The following is a 15,269-nucleotide window of genomic DNA, read 5'->3' as shown; positions in this document are numbered from 1 at the left end:
AGATATGAGAGCGAGCGAGCCAGATATGAGAGCGAGCGAGCCAGACATGAGAGCAAGCGAGCCAGATATGAGAGCGAGCGAGCCAGACATGAGCGCAAGCGAGCGAGCCAGATATGAGAGCAAGTGAGTGAGCCAGATATGCGAGCGAGCCAGACAAGAGAGCAAGCGAGCGAGCCAGATATGAGAGCAAGCGAGCGAGCCAGATGTGAGGGCGAGACAGATAAGAGAGCGAGCCAGACAAGAGAGCAAGCGAGTGAGCCAGATATGAGAGCAAGCGAGCGAGCCAGATGTGAGAGCGGGCGAGCCAGATATGCGAGCGAGCCAGATAAGAGAGCGTGCCAGACAAGAGAGCAAGCGAGCGAGCAAGCCAGATGTGAGAGAGAGCGAGGCAGATAAGAGAGCGAGCCAGACAAAAGAGCAAGCGAGCCAGATATGAGAGCAAGCGAGCGAGCCAGATGTGAGAGCGAGACAGATAAGAGAGCGAGCCAGACAAGAGAGCAAGCGAGCGAGCCAGATAAGAGAGCGAGCCAGACAAGAGAGCAAGCGAGTGAGCCAGATATGAGAGCAAGCGAGCGAGCCAGATGTGAGAGCGGGCGAGCCAGATATGCGAGCGAGCCAGATAAGAGAGCGTGCCAGACAAGAGAGCAAGCGAGCGAGCAAGCCAGATGTGAGAGAGAGCGAGGCAGATAAGAGAGCGAGCCAGACAAAAGAGCAAGCGAGCCAGATATGAGAGCAAGCGAGCGAGACAGATGTGAGAGCGAGACAGATAAGAGAGCGAGCCAGACAAGAGAGCAAGCGAGCGAGCCAGATATGAGGGCAAGCGAGCGATCCAGATATGAGAGCGAGCGAACCAGACATGAGAGCGAGCCAGATATGAAAGCAAGCGAGCGAGCCAGATATGCGAGCGAGCAAGCCAGATAAGAGAGTGAGCCAGATATAAGAGCAAGCGAGAGAGCCAGATGTGAGAGCAAGCGTGCCAGATATGCGAGCGAGCCATATAAGAGAGCGAGAGACAAGAGAGCAAGCGAGCGAGCCAGATATGAGAGCAAGCGAGCGAGACAGATGTGAGAGCGGGCGAGCCAGATGTGAGAGCGAGACAGATAAGAGAGCGAGCCAGACAAGAGAGCAAGCGAGCGAGCCAGATATGAGAGCAAGCGAGCGAGACAGATGTGAGAGCGGGCGAGCCAGATATGCGAGCGAGCCAGATAAGAGAGCGAGCCAGACAAGAGAGCAACCGAGCCAGACAGATATGAGAGCAAGCGAGCAAGCCAGATGTGAGAGAGAGCGAGCCAGACAAGGAAGCAAGCGAGCGAGCAAGATATGAGAGCAAGCGAGCGATCCAGATATGAGAGGAGCGAGCCAGACATGAGAGCGAGCCAGATATGAAAGCAAGCGAGCGATCCAGATATGCGAGCGAGCAAGCCAGATAAGAGAGTGAGCCAGGTATAAGAGCAAGCGAGAGAGCCAGATGTGAGAGCAAGCGTGCCAGATATGCGAGCGAGCCATATAAGAGAGCGAGAGAGACAAGAGAGCAAGTGAGCGAGCCAGATGGGAGAGCGAGCGAGCGAGCCAGATGTGAAAGCGAGCGTGCCAGATATGCGAGCGAGCCATATAAGATAGCAAGCGAGCGAGCTAGATATGAGAGCGAGCGAACCAGACATGAGAGAGAGCCAGATATGAAAGCAAGCGAGCGAGCCAGATATGCGAGCGAGCAAGCCAGATAAGAGAGTGAGCCAGATATAAGAGCAAGCGAGAGAGCCAGATATGAGAGCAAGCGTGCCAGATATGCGAGCGAGCCATATAAGAGAGCAAGAGACAAGAGAGCAAGCGAGCGAGCCAGATATGAGAGCAAGCGAGCGAGCCAGATGTGAGAGCGAGACAGATAAGAGAGCGAGCCAGACGAGAGCAAGCGAGCGAGCCAGATATGAGAGCAAGCGAGCGAGACAGATGTGAGAGCGGGCGAGCCAGATATGCGAGCGAGCCAGATAAGAGAGCGAGCCATACAAGAGAGCAAGCGAGCCAGCCAGATATGAGAGCAAGCCAGATGTGAGAGAGAGCGAGGCAGATAAGAGAGCGAGCCAGACAAGGAAGCAAGCGAGCGAGCCAGATATGAGAGCAAGCGAGCGATCCAGATATGAGAGTGAGCCAGATATAAGAGCAAGCGAGAGAGCCAGATGTGAGAGCAAGCGTGCCAGATATGCGAGCGAGCCATATAAGAGAGCGAGAGAGCAAGTGAGCGAGCCAGATGTGAGAGCGAGCGAGCCAGATATGCAAGCGAGCGAGCCAGATGTGAAAGCGAGCGTGCCAGATATGCGAGCGAGCCATATAAGAGAGCAAGCGAGCGAGCCAGATGTGAGAGCGAGCGAGCCAGACATGCGTGCAATTCAGATATGAGAGCGAGCCAGAAGAGAGAGCAAGCGCGCGAGCCAGAATTGAGAGCGAGTCAGATAAGAGAGCGAGCGAGCCAGACATGAGAGCAAGCGAGCGACCCAAATATGAGAGCGAGCGAGCCAGATATGCGAGCGAGGGAGCCAGATAAGAGAGCGAGCCAGACAAGAGAGCAAGCTAGCGAGCCAGATGTGAGAGCGAGCGAGCCAGATGTGAGTGAGCCATATAAGAGAGCGAGACAGACAAGAGAGCAAGCGAGCAAGCCAGATATGAGAGCAAGAGAGCAAACCAGACATGAGAGCGAGCCAGACAAGAGTGCAAGCGAGCGAGCCAGATATGAGAGCAAGCGAGTGAGCCAGACATGCAAGCGAGCAAGCTATATAAGAGAGCGAGCCAGACATGAGAGCAAGCGAGCGAGCCAGATATGAGAGCGAGCGAGCCAGACATGAGAGCAAGCGAGCGAGCCAGATATGAGAGCGAGCGAGCCAGATATGCGAGCGAGCCAGATAAGAGAGCGAGCCAGACAAGAGAGCAAGCGAGCGAGCCAGATGTGAGAGCGAGCCAGATATGCGAGCGAGCCATATAAGAGAGCGAGACAGTCAAGAGAGCAAGCGAGCGAGCCAGATATGAGAGCAAGCGATCGAGCCAGATGTGAGAGCGAGCAAGCCAGATATGCGAGCGAGCCAGATAAGAGAGCGAGCCAGACAAGAGAGCATGCGAGCGAGCCAGATATGAGAGCGAGTGAGCCAGACATGAGAGCAAGCGAGCGAGCCAGCTATGAGAGTGAGCGAACCAGACATGAGATCAAGCGAGCGAGCCAGATATGCGAGCGAGCGAGCCAGATAATAGAGCAAGCCAGACAAGAGAGCAAGCGAGCGAGCCAGATATGAGTGCAAGCGAGCGAGCCAGATGTGAGAGCGAGCGAGCCAGATATGCGAGCGAGCCATATAAGAGAGCAAGACAAACAAGAGAGCAAGCGAGCGAGCCAGATATGAGAGCAAGCCAGATATGATAGCGAGCCAGATAAGAGAGCGAGCCAGACAAGAGAGCAAGCGAGTGAGCCAGATATGAGAGCAAGCGAGCGAGCCAGATGTGAGAGTGAGTGAGCCAGATATGAGAGCAAGCAAGCCAAATATGAGAGTGAGCCAGATAAGAGAGCGAACCAGACAAGAGGGCAAGCGAGCGAGACAGATATGAGAGCGAGCGAGCCAGATATGAGAGCAAGTGAGCGAGACAGATATGAGAGCAAGCGAGCGATCCAGATATGAGAGCGAGCGAGCCAGACATGAGAGCAAGTGAGCGAGCCAGATATGAGAGCAAGCGAGCGATCCAGATATGAGAGCGAGCGAGCCAGACATGAGAGCGAGCCATATGTGAGAGTGAGCGAGCCAGATATGCGGGAGAGCCAGATAAAAGAGCGAGCCAGACAAGAGCGCAGGCGAGCGAGCCAGATATGAGAGCAAGCGAGTGAGCCAGATATGCGAGCAAGTGAGCCATATAAGTGAGCGAGCCAGACAAGAGAGCAAGCGAGTGAGCCAGATTTGAGAGCGAGTGAGCCAGATATGAGAGCAAGCGAGCGAGACATATGAGAGGCAGCGAGCCAGATATGAGAGCGAGCGAGCCAGATATGAGAGCAATCGAGCCATCCAGATATGAGAGCGAGCGAGCCAGACATGAGAGCAAGCGAACGAGCCAGATGTGAGAGCAAGTGAGCGATCCAGATATGAGAGCGAGCAAGCCAGACATGAGAGCAAGCGAGCGAGCCAGATGTGAGAGTGAGTGAGCCAGATATGCGGGCGAGCCAGATAAGAGAGCGAGCCAGACAAGAGCGCTAGCGAGCGAGCCAGATATGAGAGCAAGCGAGTGAGCCAGATATGCGAGCGAGTGAGCCATATAAGTGAGCGAGCCAGACAACAGAGCAAGCGAGCGAGCCAGATATGAGAGCGAGTGAGCCAGACATGAGAGCAAGTGAGCGAGCCAGATATGAGAGTAAGCAAGCCAGACCTGAGAGCAAGCGAGCGAGCCAGATATGAGAGCGAGCGAGCAAGATAAGGGAGCAAGCCAGACAAGAGAGCGAGCGAGCCAGATATGAGAGCAAGCGAGTGAGCCAGATGTGAGAGCGAGCCAGATAAGAGATCGAGCCAGACAAGAGAGCAAGCGAGCGAGCAAGATATGAGAGCAAGCGAGTGAGCCAGATGTGAGAGCGAGCGAGCCAGATATGCGAGCAAACCAGATAAGAGAGCGAGCCAGATATGAGAGCAAGCGAGCGAGCCAGATGTGAGAGCGAGCAAGCCAGATATGAGAGCGAGCCATATAAGAGAGCGAGACAGACCAGAGAGCAAGCGAGCGAGCCAGATATGAGAACAAACGAGCCAGCCAGATATGAGAGCAAGCGGGCAAGCCAGATACGAGAGCGAGCGAGCCAGATAAGAGAGCGAGCCAGATATGAGAGCAAGCGAGCGAGCCATACATGAGAGCAAGCGGGCAAGCCAGATATGAGAGCGAGCGAGCCAGATAAGAGAGCGAGCCAGACAAGAGCGCAAGCGAGCGTGATAGATTTGAGAGCAAGACAGTAAGCCAGATATGCTAGCGAGCGAGCCATATAAGAGAACAAGCCAGACAAGAGAGCAAGCGAGCGAGCCAGATATGAGAGCGAGTGAGCCAGACATGAGAGCAAGCGAGTAAACCAGATATGAGAGTGAGCGAGCCAGACATGAGAGCAAGCGAGCGAGCCAGATATGAGAGCGAGCAAGCCAGACATGAGAGCAAGCGAGCGAGCCAGATATGAGAGCGAGCGAGCCAGACATGAGAGCAAGTGAGCGAGCCAGATATTATAGCGAGCGAGCCAGATATGAGAGCGAGAGAGCCAGACAAGAGAGCAAGCGAGCGGGCCAGATATGAGAGCAAGCGAGTAAGCCAGATGTGAGAGCAAGCGAACGATCCAGATATGAGAGCGAGCAAGCCAGATAAGAGAGCAAGCGAGCGAGCCAGATATGAGAGCAAGCGAGCAAGCCAGATATGAGAGCAAGCGAGCGATCCAGATATGAGAGCGAGCGAGCCTGACATGAGAGCAAGCGAGCGAGCCAGATATGTGAGCGAGCGAGACATGAGAGCAAGCGAGCCAGATATGAGAGCGAGCTAGCCAGATATGTGAGTGAACCAGATAAGAGAGCGAGCCAGACAAGAGAGCAAGCGAGCAAGCCAGATATGAGAGCAAGCGAGCGAGCCAGATTTGAGAGCAAGAGAGCATGCCAGACAAGACAGCAAGCGAGCGAGCCAGATATGAGAGCGAGCCAGAAATGAGAGCAAGCGAGCGAACCAGATATGAGAGCAAGCGAGCAAGCCAGATATGAGAGCGTGCCAGATAAGAGAGCGAACCAGACAAGAGAGCTAGCGAGCGAGACAGATATGAGAGCGAGCGAGCCAGACATGAGAGCAAGCCAGATATGTGAGCGAGCGAGCGAGACATGAGAGCAAGCGAGCGAGCCAGATATGAGAGCGAGCTAGCCAGATATGCGAGTGAACCAGATAAGAGAGCGAGCCAGACAAGAGAGCAAGCAAGCGAGCCAGATGTGAGAGCGAGCGAGCCAGATGTGAGAGTGAGCCATATAAGAGAGCGAGACAGACAAGAGAGCAAGCGAGCAAGCCAGATATGAGAGCAAGAGAGCAAACCAGACATGAGAGCGAGCCAGACAAGAGTTCAAGCGAGCGAGCCAGATATGAGAGCAAGCGAGTGAGCCAGACATGCAAGCGAGCGAGCTATATAAGAGAACGAGCCAGACATGAGAGCAAGCGAGCGAGCCAGATATGACAGCGAGCGAGCCAGACATGAGAGCAAGCGAGCGAGCCAGATATGAAAGCGAGTGAGCCAGATATGCGAGCGAGCGAGCCAGATAAGAGCGAGCGAGCCAGATAAGAGAGCGAGCCAGACAAGAGAGCAAGCGAGCGAGCCAGATGTGAGAGCGAGCGAGCCAGATATGCGAGCGAGCCATATAAGAGAGCGAGACAGTCAAGAGAGCAAGCGAGCAAGCCAGATATGAGAGCAAGCGATCGAGCCAGATGTGAGAGCGAGCAAGCCAGATATGCGAGCGAGCCAGATAAGAGAGCGAGCCAGACAAGAGAGCAAGCGAGCGAGCCAGATATGAGAGCGAGCGAACCAGACATGAGATCAAGCGAGTGAGCCAGATATGCGAGCGAGCGAGCCAGATAATAGAGCAAGCCAGACAAGAGAGCAAGCGAGCGAGACAGATATGAGTGCAAGCGAGCGAGCCAGATGTGAGAGCGAGCGAGCCAGATATGCGAGCGAGACAAACAAGAGAGCAAGCGAGCGAGCCAGATGTGAGTGAGTGAGCCAGATATGAGAGCAAGCAAGCCAAATATGAGAGTGAGCCAGATAAGAGAGCGAACCAGACAAGAGGGCAAGCGAGCGAGACAGATATGAGAGCGAGCGAGCCAGATATGAGAGCAAGTGAGCGAGACAGATATGAGAGCAAGCGAGCGATCCAGATATGAGAGCGAGCGAGCCAGACATGAGAGCAAGTGAGCGAGCCAGATATGAGAGCAAGCGAGCGATCCAGATATGAGAGCGAGCGAGCCAGACATGAGAGCGAGCCATATGTGAGAGTGAGCGAGCCAGATATGCGGGAGAGCCAGATAAAAGAGCGAGCCAGACGAGCGCAGGCGAGCGAGCCAGATATGAGAGCAAGCGAGTGAGCCAGATATGCGAGCAAGTGAGCCATATAAGTGAGCGAGCCAGACAAGAGAGCAAGCGAGTGAGCCAGATTTGAGAACGAGTGAGCCAGATATGAGAGCAAGCGAGCGAGACAGATATGAGAGGCAGCGAGCCAGATATGAGAGCGAGCGAGCCAGATATGAGAGCAATCGAGCCATCCAGATATGAGAGTGAGCGAGCCAGACATGAGAGCAAGCGAATGAGCCAGATGTGAGAGCAAGTGAGCGATCCAGATATGAGAGCGAGCAAGCCAGACATGAGAGCAAGCGAGCGAGCCAGATGTGAGAGTGAGTGAGCCAGATATGCGGGCGAGCCAGATAAGAGAGCGAGCCAGACAAGAGCGCTAGCGAGCGAGCCAGATATGAGAGCAAGCGAGTGAGCCAGATATGCGAGCGAGTGAGCCATATAAGTGAGCGAGCCAGACAACAGAGCAAGCGAGCGAGACAGATATGAGAGCGAGTGAGCCAGACATGAGAGCAAGTGAGCGAGCCAGATATGAGAGTGAGCGAGCCAGACATGAGAGCAAGCGAGCGAACCAGATATGAGAGCGAGCGAGCAAGATAAGGGAGCAAGCCAGACAAGAGAGCAAGCGAGCGAGCCAGATATGAGAGCAAGCGAGCGAGCCAGATGTGAGAGCGAGCCAGATAAGAGATCGATCCAGACAAGAGAGCAAGCGAGCGAGCAAGATATGAGAGCAAGCGAGCGAGCCAGATGTGAGAGCGAGCGAGCCAGATATGCGAGCAAACCAGATAAGAGAGCGAGCCAGATATGAGAGCAAGCGAGCGAGCCAGATGTGAGAACGAGCAAGCCAGATATGAGAGCGAGCCATATAAGAGAGCGAGACAGACCAGAGAGCAAGCGAGCGAGCCAGATATGAGAACAAGCGAGCCAGCCAGATATGAGAGCAAGCGGGCAAGCCAGATATGAGAGCGAGCGAGCCAGATAAGAGAGCGAGCCAGATATGAGAGCAAGCGGGCGAGCCATATATGAGAGCAAGCGGGCAAGCCAGATATGAGAGCGAGCGAGCCAGATAAGAGAGCGAGCCAGACAAGAGCGCAAGCGAGCGTGATAGATATGAGAGCAAGACAGTGAGCCAGATATGCTAGCGAGCGAGCCATATAAGAGAACGAGCCAGACAAGAGAGAAAGCGAGCGAGCCAGATATGAGAGCGAGTGAGCCAGACATGAGAGCAAGCGAGTGAACCAGATATGAGAGTGAGCGAGCCAGACATGAGAGCAAGCGAGCGAGCCAGATATGAGAGCGAGCAAGCCAGACATGAGAGCAAGCGAGCGAGCCAGATATGAGAGCGAGCGAGCCAGACATGAGAGCAAGTGAGCGAGCCAGATATTATAGCGAGCGAGCCAGATATGCGAGCCAGATATGAGAGCGAGAGAGTCAGACAAGAGAGCAAGCGAGCGGGCCAGATATGAGAGCAAGCGAGTAAACCAGATATGAGAGCATGCGAACGATCCAGATATGAGAGCGAGCAAGCCAGATAAGAGAGCAAGCGAGGGAGCCAGATATGAGAGCAAGCGAGCAAGCCAGATATGAGAGCAAGCGAGCGATCCAGATATGAGAGCGAGCGAGCCTGACATGAGAGCAAGCGAGCGAGCCAGATATGTGAGCGAGCGAGACATGAGAGCAAGCGAGCGAGCCAGATATGAGAGCGAGCTAGCCAGATATGCGAGTGAACCAGATAAGAGAGCGAGCCAGACAAGAGAGCAAGCGAGCGAGCCAGATATGAGAGCAAGCGAGCGAGCCAGATTTGAGAGCAAGAGACCATGCCAGACAAGACAGCAAGCGAGCGAGCCAGATATGAGAGCGAGCCAGAAATGAGAGCAAGCGAGCGAACCAGATATGAGAGCAAGCGAGCAAGCCAGATATGAGAGCGAGCGAGCCAGACATGAGAGCAAGCGAGCAAGCCAGATATGTGAGCGAGCGAGCGAGACATGAGAGCAAGCGAGCGAGCCAGAAATGAGAGCGAGCTAGCCAGATATGCGAGTGAACCAGATAAGAGAGTGAGCCAGACAAGGGAGCAAGCAAGCGAGCCAGATATGAGAGCAAGCGAGCGAGCCAGATATGAGAGCAAGAGAGCATGCCAGACAAGACAGCAAGCGAGCGAGACAGATATGAGAGCGAGCCAGAAATGAGAGCAAGCGAGCAAGCCAGATATGAGAGCGTGCCAGATAAGAGAGCGAACCAGACAAAAGAGAAGCGAGCGAGACAGATATGAGAGCAAGAGAGCGAGCCAGAAATGAGAGCAAGCGACCCAGATATGAGAGCAAGCGAGCAAGCCAGATATGAGAGCGTGCCAGATAAGAGAGCGAACCAGACAAGAGAGCAAGCGAGCGAGACAGACATGAGAGCGAGCGAGCCAGACATGAGAGCAAGCCAGATATGTGAGCAAGCGAGCCAGACATGAGAGCAAGCGAGCGAGCCAGATATGAAAGCGAGCGAGCCAGATATGAGAGCAAGTGAGCGAGCCAGATATTAGAGCAAGCGAGTGAGCCAGATATGCGAGCGAGCGAGCCATATAAGAGAGCGAGCCAGACAAGAGAGCAAGCGAGCGAGCCAGATATGAGAGCGAGCCAGATAAGAGAGCGAGCGAGACAAGAGAGCAAGCGAGCGAGCCAGATGTGAGAGTGAGTGAGCCAGATAAGCGAGCCAGATATGAGAGCAAGCGAGTGAGCCAGATATGCGAGCGAGTGAGCCATATAAGTGAGCGAGCCAGACAACAGAGCAAGCGAGCGAGCCAGATATGAGAGCGAGTGAGCCAGACATGAGAGCAAGTGAGCGAGCCAGATATGAGAGTGAGCGAGCCAGACATGAGAGCAAGCGAGCAAGCCAGATATGAGAGCGTGCCAGATAAGAGAGCGAACCAGACAAAAGAGAAGCGAGCGAGACAGATATGAGAGCAAGAGAGCGAGCCAGAAATGAGAGCAAGCGACCCAGATATGAGAGCAAGCGAGCAAGCCAGATATGAGAGCGTGCCAGATAAGAGAGCGAACCAGACAAGAGAGCAAGCGAGCGAGACAGACATGAGAGCGAGCGAGCCAGACATGAGAGCAAGCCAGATATGTGAGCAAGCGAGCCAGACATGAGAGCAAGCGAGCGAGCCAGATATGAAAGCGAGCGAGCCAGATATGAGAGCAAGTGAGCGAGCCAGATATTAGAGCAAGCGAGTGAGCCAGATATGCGAGCGAGCGAGCCATATAAGAGAGCGAGCCAGACAAGAGAGCAAGCGAGCGAGCCAGATATGAGAGCGAGCCAGATAAGAGAGCGAGCGAGACAAGAGAGCAAGCGAGCGAGCCAGATGTGAGAGTGAGTGAGCCAGATAAGCGAGCCAGATATGAGAGCAAGCGAGTGAGCCAGATATGCGAGCGAGTGAGCCATATAAGTGAGCGAGCCAGACAACAGAGCAAGCGAGCGAGCCAGATATGAGAGCGAGTGAGCCAGACATGAGAGCAAGTGAGCGAGCCAGATATGAGAGTGAGCGAGCCAGACATGAGAGCAAGCGAGCGAGCCAGATATGAGAGCGAGCGAGCCAGATAAGGGAGCAAGCCAGACAAGAGAGCAAGCGAGCAAGCCAGATATGAGAGCGAGCGAGCCAGATGTGAGAGCGAGCCAGATAAGAGATCGAGCCAGACAAGAGAGCAAGCGAGCGAGCAAGATATGAGAGCAAGCGAGCGAGCCAGATGTGAGAGCGAGCAAGCCAGATATGCGAGCAAACCAGATAAGAGAGCGAGCCAGATATGAGAGCAAGCGAGCGAGCCAGATATGAGAGCAAGCGAGCGAGCCAGATGTTAGAGCGAGCAAGCCAGATATGAGAGCGAGCCATAAAAGTGAACGAGACAGACCAGAGAGCAAGCGAGCGAGCCAGATATGAGAACAAGCGAGCCAGCCAGATATGAGAGCAAGCGGGCAAGCCAGATACGAGAGCGAGCGAGCCAGATAAGAGAGCGAGCCAGATATGAGAGCAAGCGAGCAAGCCATATATGAGAGCAAGCAGGCAAGCCAGATATGAGAGCGAGCGAGCCAGATAAGAGAGCGAGCCAGACAAGAGCGCAAGCGAGCGTGATAGATATGAGAGCAAGAGAGTGAGCCAGATATGCTAGCGAGTGAGCCATATAAGAGAACGAGCCAGACAAGAGAGCAAGCGAGCGAGCCAGATATGAGAGCGAGTGAGCCAGACATGGGAGCAAGCGAGCGAGCCAGATATGAGAGCGAGCAAGCCAGTCATGAGAGCAAGCGAGCGAGCCAGATATGAGAGCGAGCGAGCCAGACATGAGAGCGAGCGAGCCATACATGAGAGCGAGCGAGCCAGACATGAATGCAAGCGAGCGAGACAGATATGAGAGCGAGCCAGATAAGAGAGTGAACCAGACAAGAGAGCAAGCGAGCAAGCCGGATATGAGAGGGAGCGAGCCAGACATGAGAGCAAGCAAGCGAGCCAGATATGAGAGCGAGCGAGCCAGCCATAAGAGCAAGCGAGCGAGCCAGATATGAGAGCGAGCGAGCCAGACATGAGAGCAAGCGAGCCAGACAAGAGCGCAAGCGAGCGAGCCAGATATGAGAGCAAGCGAGTGAGCCAGATATGCGAGTGAGCCATATAAGAGAGCGAGCCAGACAAGAGAGCAAGCGAGCGAACCAGATATGAGAGTGAGCGAGCCAGACATGAGAGCAAGCGAGCGAGCCAGATATGAGAGCCAGCGAGCCAGACATGAGAGCGAGCGAGCGATATATGAGAGCGAGCGAGCCTTACATGAGCGCAAGCGAGCGAGCCAGATATGAGAGTGAGCCAGATAAGAGAGCCAACCAGACAAGAGAGCAAGCGAGCGAGCCGGATATGAGAGGGAGTGAGTCAGACATGAGAGCAAGCGAGCGAGCCAGATATGAGAACGAGCAAGCCAGACCTGAGAGCAAGTGTGCGAGCCAGATATAATAGCGAGCGAGCCAGATATGTGAGCAAGCGACCCAGATATGAGAGCGAGAGAGCCAGACAAGAGAGCAAGCGAGCGACCCAGATATGAGAGCAAGCGAGTAAGCCAGATATGAGAGCAAGCGAACGATCAAGATATGAGAGCGAGCAAGCTAGATAAGAGAGCAAGCGAGCGAGCCAGATATGAGAGCAAGCGAGCAAGCCAGATATGAGAGCAAGCGAGCGATCCAGATATGAGAGCGATCGAGCCAGACATGAGAGCGAGCGAGCCATACATGAGAGCGAGCGAGCCAGACATGAGTGCAAGCGAGCGAGACAGATATGAGAGCGAGCCAGATAAGAGAGCGAGCCAGACAAAAGAGCAAGCGAGCAAGCCGGATATGAGAGCGAGCGAGCCAGACATGAGAGCAAGCGAGCCAGACAAGAGCGCAAGCGAGCGAGCCAGATATGAGAGCAAGCGAGTGAGCCAGATATGCGAGTGAGCCATATAAGAGAGCGAGCCAGACAAGAGAGCAAGCGAGCGAACCAGATATGAGAGTGAGCGAGCCAGACATGAGAGCAAGCGAGCGAGCCAGATATGAGAGCCAGCGAGCCAGACATGAGAGCGAGCGAGCGATATATGAGAGCGAGCGAGCCTTACATGAGCGCAAGCGAGCGAGCCAGATATGAGAGTGAGCCAGATAAGAGAGCCAACCAGACAAGAGAGCAAGCGAGCGAGCCGGATATGAGAGGGAGTGAGTCAGACATGAGAGCAAGCGAGCGAGCCAGATATGAGAACGAGCAAGCCAGACATGAGAGCAAGTGTGCGAGCCAGATATAATAGCGAGCGAGCCAGATATGTGAGCAAGCGACCCAGATATGAGAGCGAGAGAGCCAGACAAGAGAGCAAGCGAGCGACCCAGATATGAGAGCAAGCGAGTAAGCCAGATATGAGAGCAAGCGAACGATCAAGATATGAGAGCGAGCAAGCTAGATAAGAGAGCAAGCGAGCGAGCCAGATATGAGAGCAAGCGAGCAAGCCAGATATGAGAGCAAGCGAGCGATCCAGATATGAGAGCGATCGAGCCAGACATGAGAGCGAGCGAGCCATACATGAGAGCGAGCGAGCCAGACATGAGTGCAAGCGAGCGAGACAGATATGAGAGCGAGCCAGATAAGAGAGTGAACCAGACAAGAGAGCAAGCGAGCAAGCCGGATATGAGAGCGAGCGAGCCAGACATGAGAGCAAGCAAGCGAGCCAGATATGAGAGCGAGCCAGCCATAAGAGCAAGCGAGCGAGCCAGATATGAGAGCGAGCGAGCCAGACATGAGAGCAAGCGAGCCAGACAAGAGCGCAAGCGAGCGAGCCAGATATGAGAGCAAGCGAGTGAGCCAGATATGCGAGTGAGCCATATAAGAGAGCGAGCCAGACAAGAGAGCAAGCGAGCGAACCAGATATGAGAGCAAGCGAGTAAGCCAGATATGAGAGCAAGCGAACGATCAAGATATGAGAGCGAGCAAGCTAGATAAGAGAGCAAGCGAGCGAGCCAGATATGAGAGCAAGCGAGCAAGCCAGATATGAGAGCAAGCGAGCGATCCAGATATGAGAGCGAGCGAGCCAGACATGAGAGCGAGCGAGCCATACATGAGAGCGAGCGAGCCAGACATGAGTGCAAGCGAGCGAGACAGATATGAGAGCGAGCCAGATAAGAGAGTGAACCAGACAAGAGAGCAAGCGAGCAAGCCGGATATGAGAGGGAGCGAGCCAGACATGAGAGCAAGCAAGCGAGCCAGATATGAGAGCGAGCGAGCCAGCCATAAGAGCAAGCGAGCGAGCCAGATATGAGAGCGAGCGAGCCAGACATGAGAGCAAGCGAGCCAGACAAGAGCGCAAGCGAGCGAGCCAGATATGAGGGCAAGCGAGTGAGCCAGATATGCGAGTGAGCCATATAAGAGAGCGAGTCAGACAAGAGAGCAAGCGAGCGAACCAGATATGAGAGTGAGCGAGCCAGACATGAGAGCAAGCGAGCGAGCCAGATATGAGAGCCAGCGAGCCAGACATGAGAGCGAGCGAGCGATATATGAGAGCGAGCGAGCCTGACATGAGCGCAAGCGAGCGAGCCAGATATGAGAGCGAGCCAGATAAGAGAGCCAACCAGACAAGAGAGCAAGCGAGCGAGCCGGATATGAGGGAGCGAGTCAGACATGAGAGCAAGCGAGCGAGACAGATATGAGAACGAGCAAGCCAGACATGAGAGCAAGTGTGCGAGCCATATATAATAGCGAGCGAGCCAGATATGTGAGCAAGCGAGCCAGATATGAGAGCGAGAGAGCCAGACAAGAGAGCAAGCGAGCGACCCAGATATGAGAGCAAGCGAGTAAGCCAGATATGAGAGCAAGCGAACGATCAAGATAGGAGAGCGAGCAAGCTAGATAAGAGAGCAAGCGAGCGAGCCAGATATGAGAGCAAGCGAGCAAGCCTGACATGAGAGCAAGCGAGCGAGCCAGATATGTGAGCGAGCGAGACATGAGAGCAAGCGAGCGAGCCAGATATGAGCGAGCTAGCCAGATATGCGAGTGAACCAGATAAGAGAGCGAGCCAGACAAGAGAGCAAGCGAGCGAGCCAGATATGAGAACAAGCGAGCCAGTTAGATGTGAGAGCGAGCGAGCCAGATATGAGAGCGAGCCAGATAAGAGAGTGAGCCAGACAAGAGAGCAAGCGAGCGAGCCAGATATGAGAGCAAGCGAGCGAGCCGGATATGAGAGCAAGCGAGCAAGCCAGATATGAGAGCAAGCGAGCTAGCCAGATTTGAGAGCGAGCGAGCCAGATATGCGAGCGGGCCATAAAAGAGAGCGAGACAGACAAGAGAGCAAGCGAGCGAGCCAGATATGAGAGCAAGCGAGCCAGCCAGAAATGAGAGCAAGCGAGCCAGTCAGATGTGAGAGCGAGCGAGCCAGATATGCGAGCAAGCCAGATAAGAGAGCGAGCCAGACAAGAGAGCAAGCGAGAAAGCCAGATATGAGAACGAGCGAGCCAGACATGAGAGTAAGCGAGCGAGCCAGATATGAGAGCGATCGAGCCAGATAAGAGAGCAAGCGTGCGAGCCAGATATGCTAGCGAGCAAGCTAGATAAGAGAGCGAGCCAGACAAGAGAGCAAGCGAGCGAGCCAGATATGAGAGCAAGCGAGAGAGCCAGATGTGAGAGCGAGACAGATAAGAGAGCAAGCCA

This window comes from Hyla sarda, unplaced genomic scaffold, assembly GCF_029499605.1.
Source record: "Hyla sarda isolate aHylSar1 unplaced genomic scaffold, aHylSar1.hap1 scaffold_463, whole genome shotgun sequence".
Lineage (NCBI taxonomy): Eukaryota > Metazoa > Chordata > Amphibia > Anura > Hylidae > Hyla > Hyla sarda.
The sequence above is the reverse complement of the archived record's forward strand: the minus strand, read 5'-3'. Positions refer to the sequence as shown.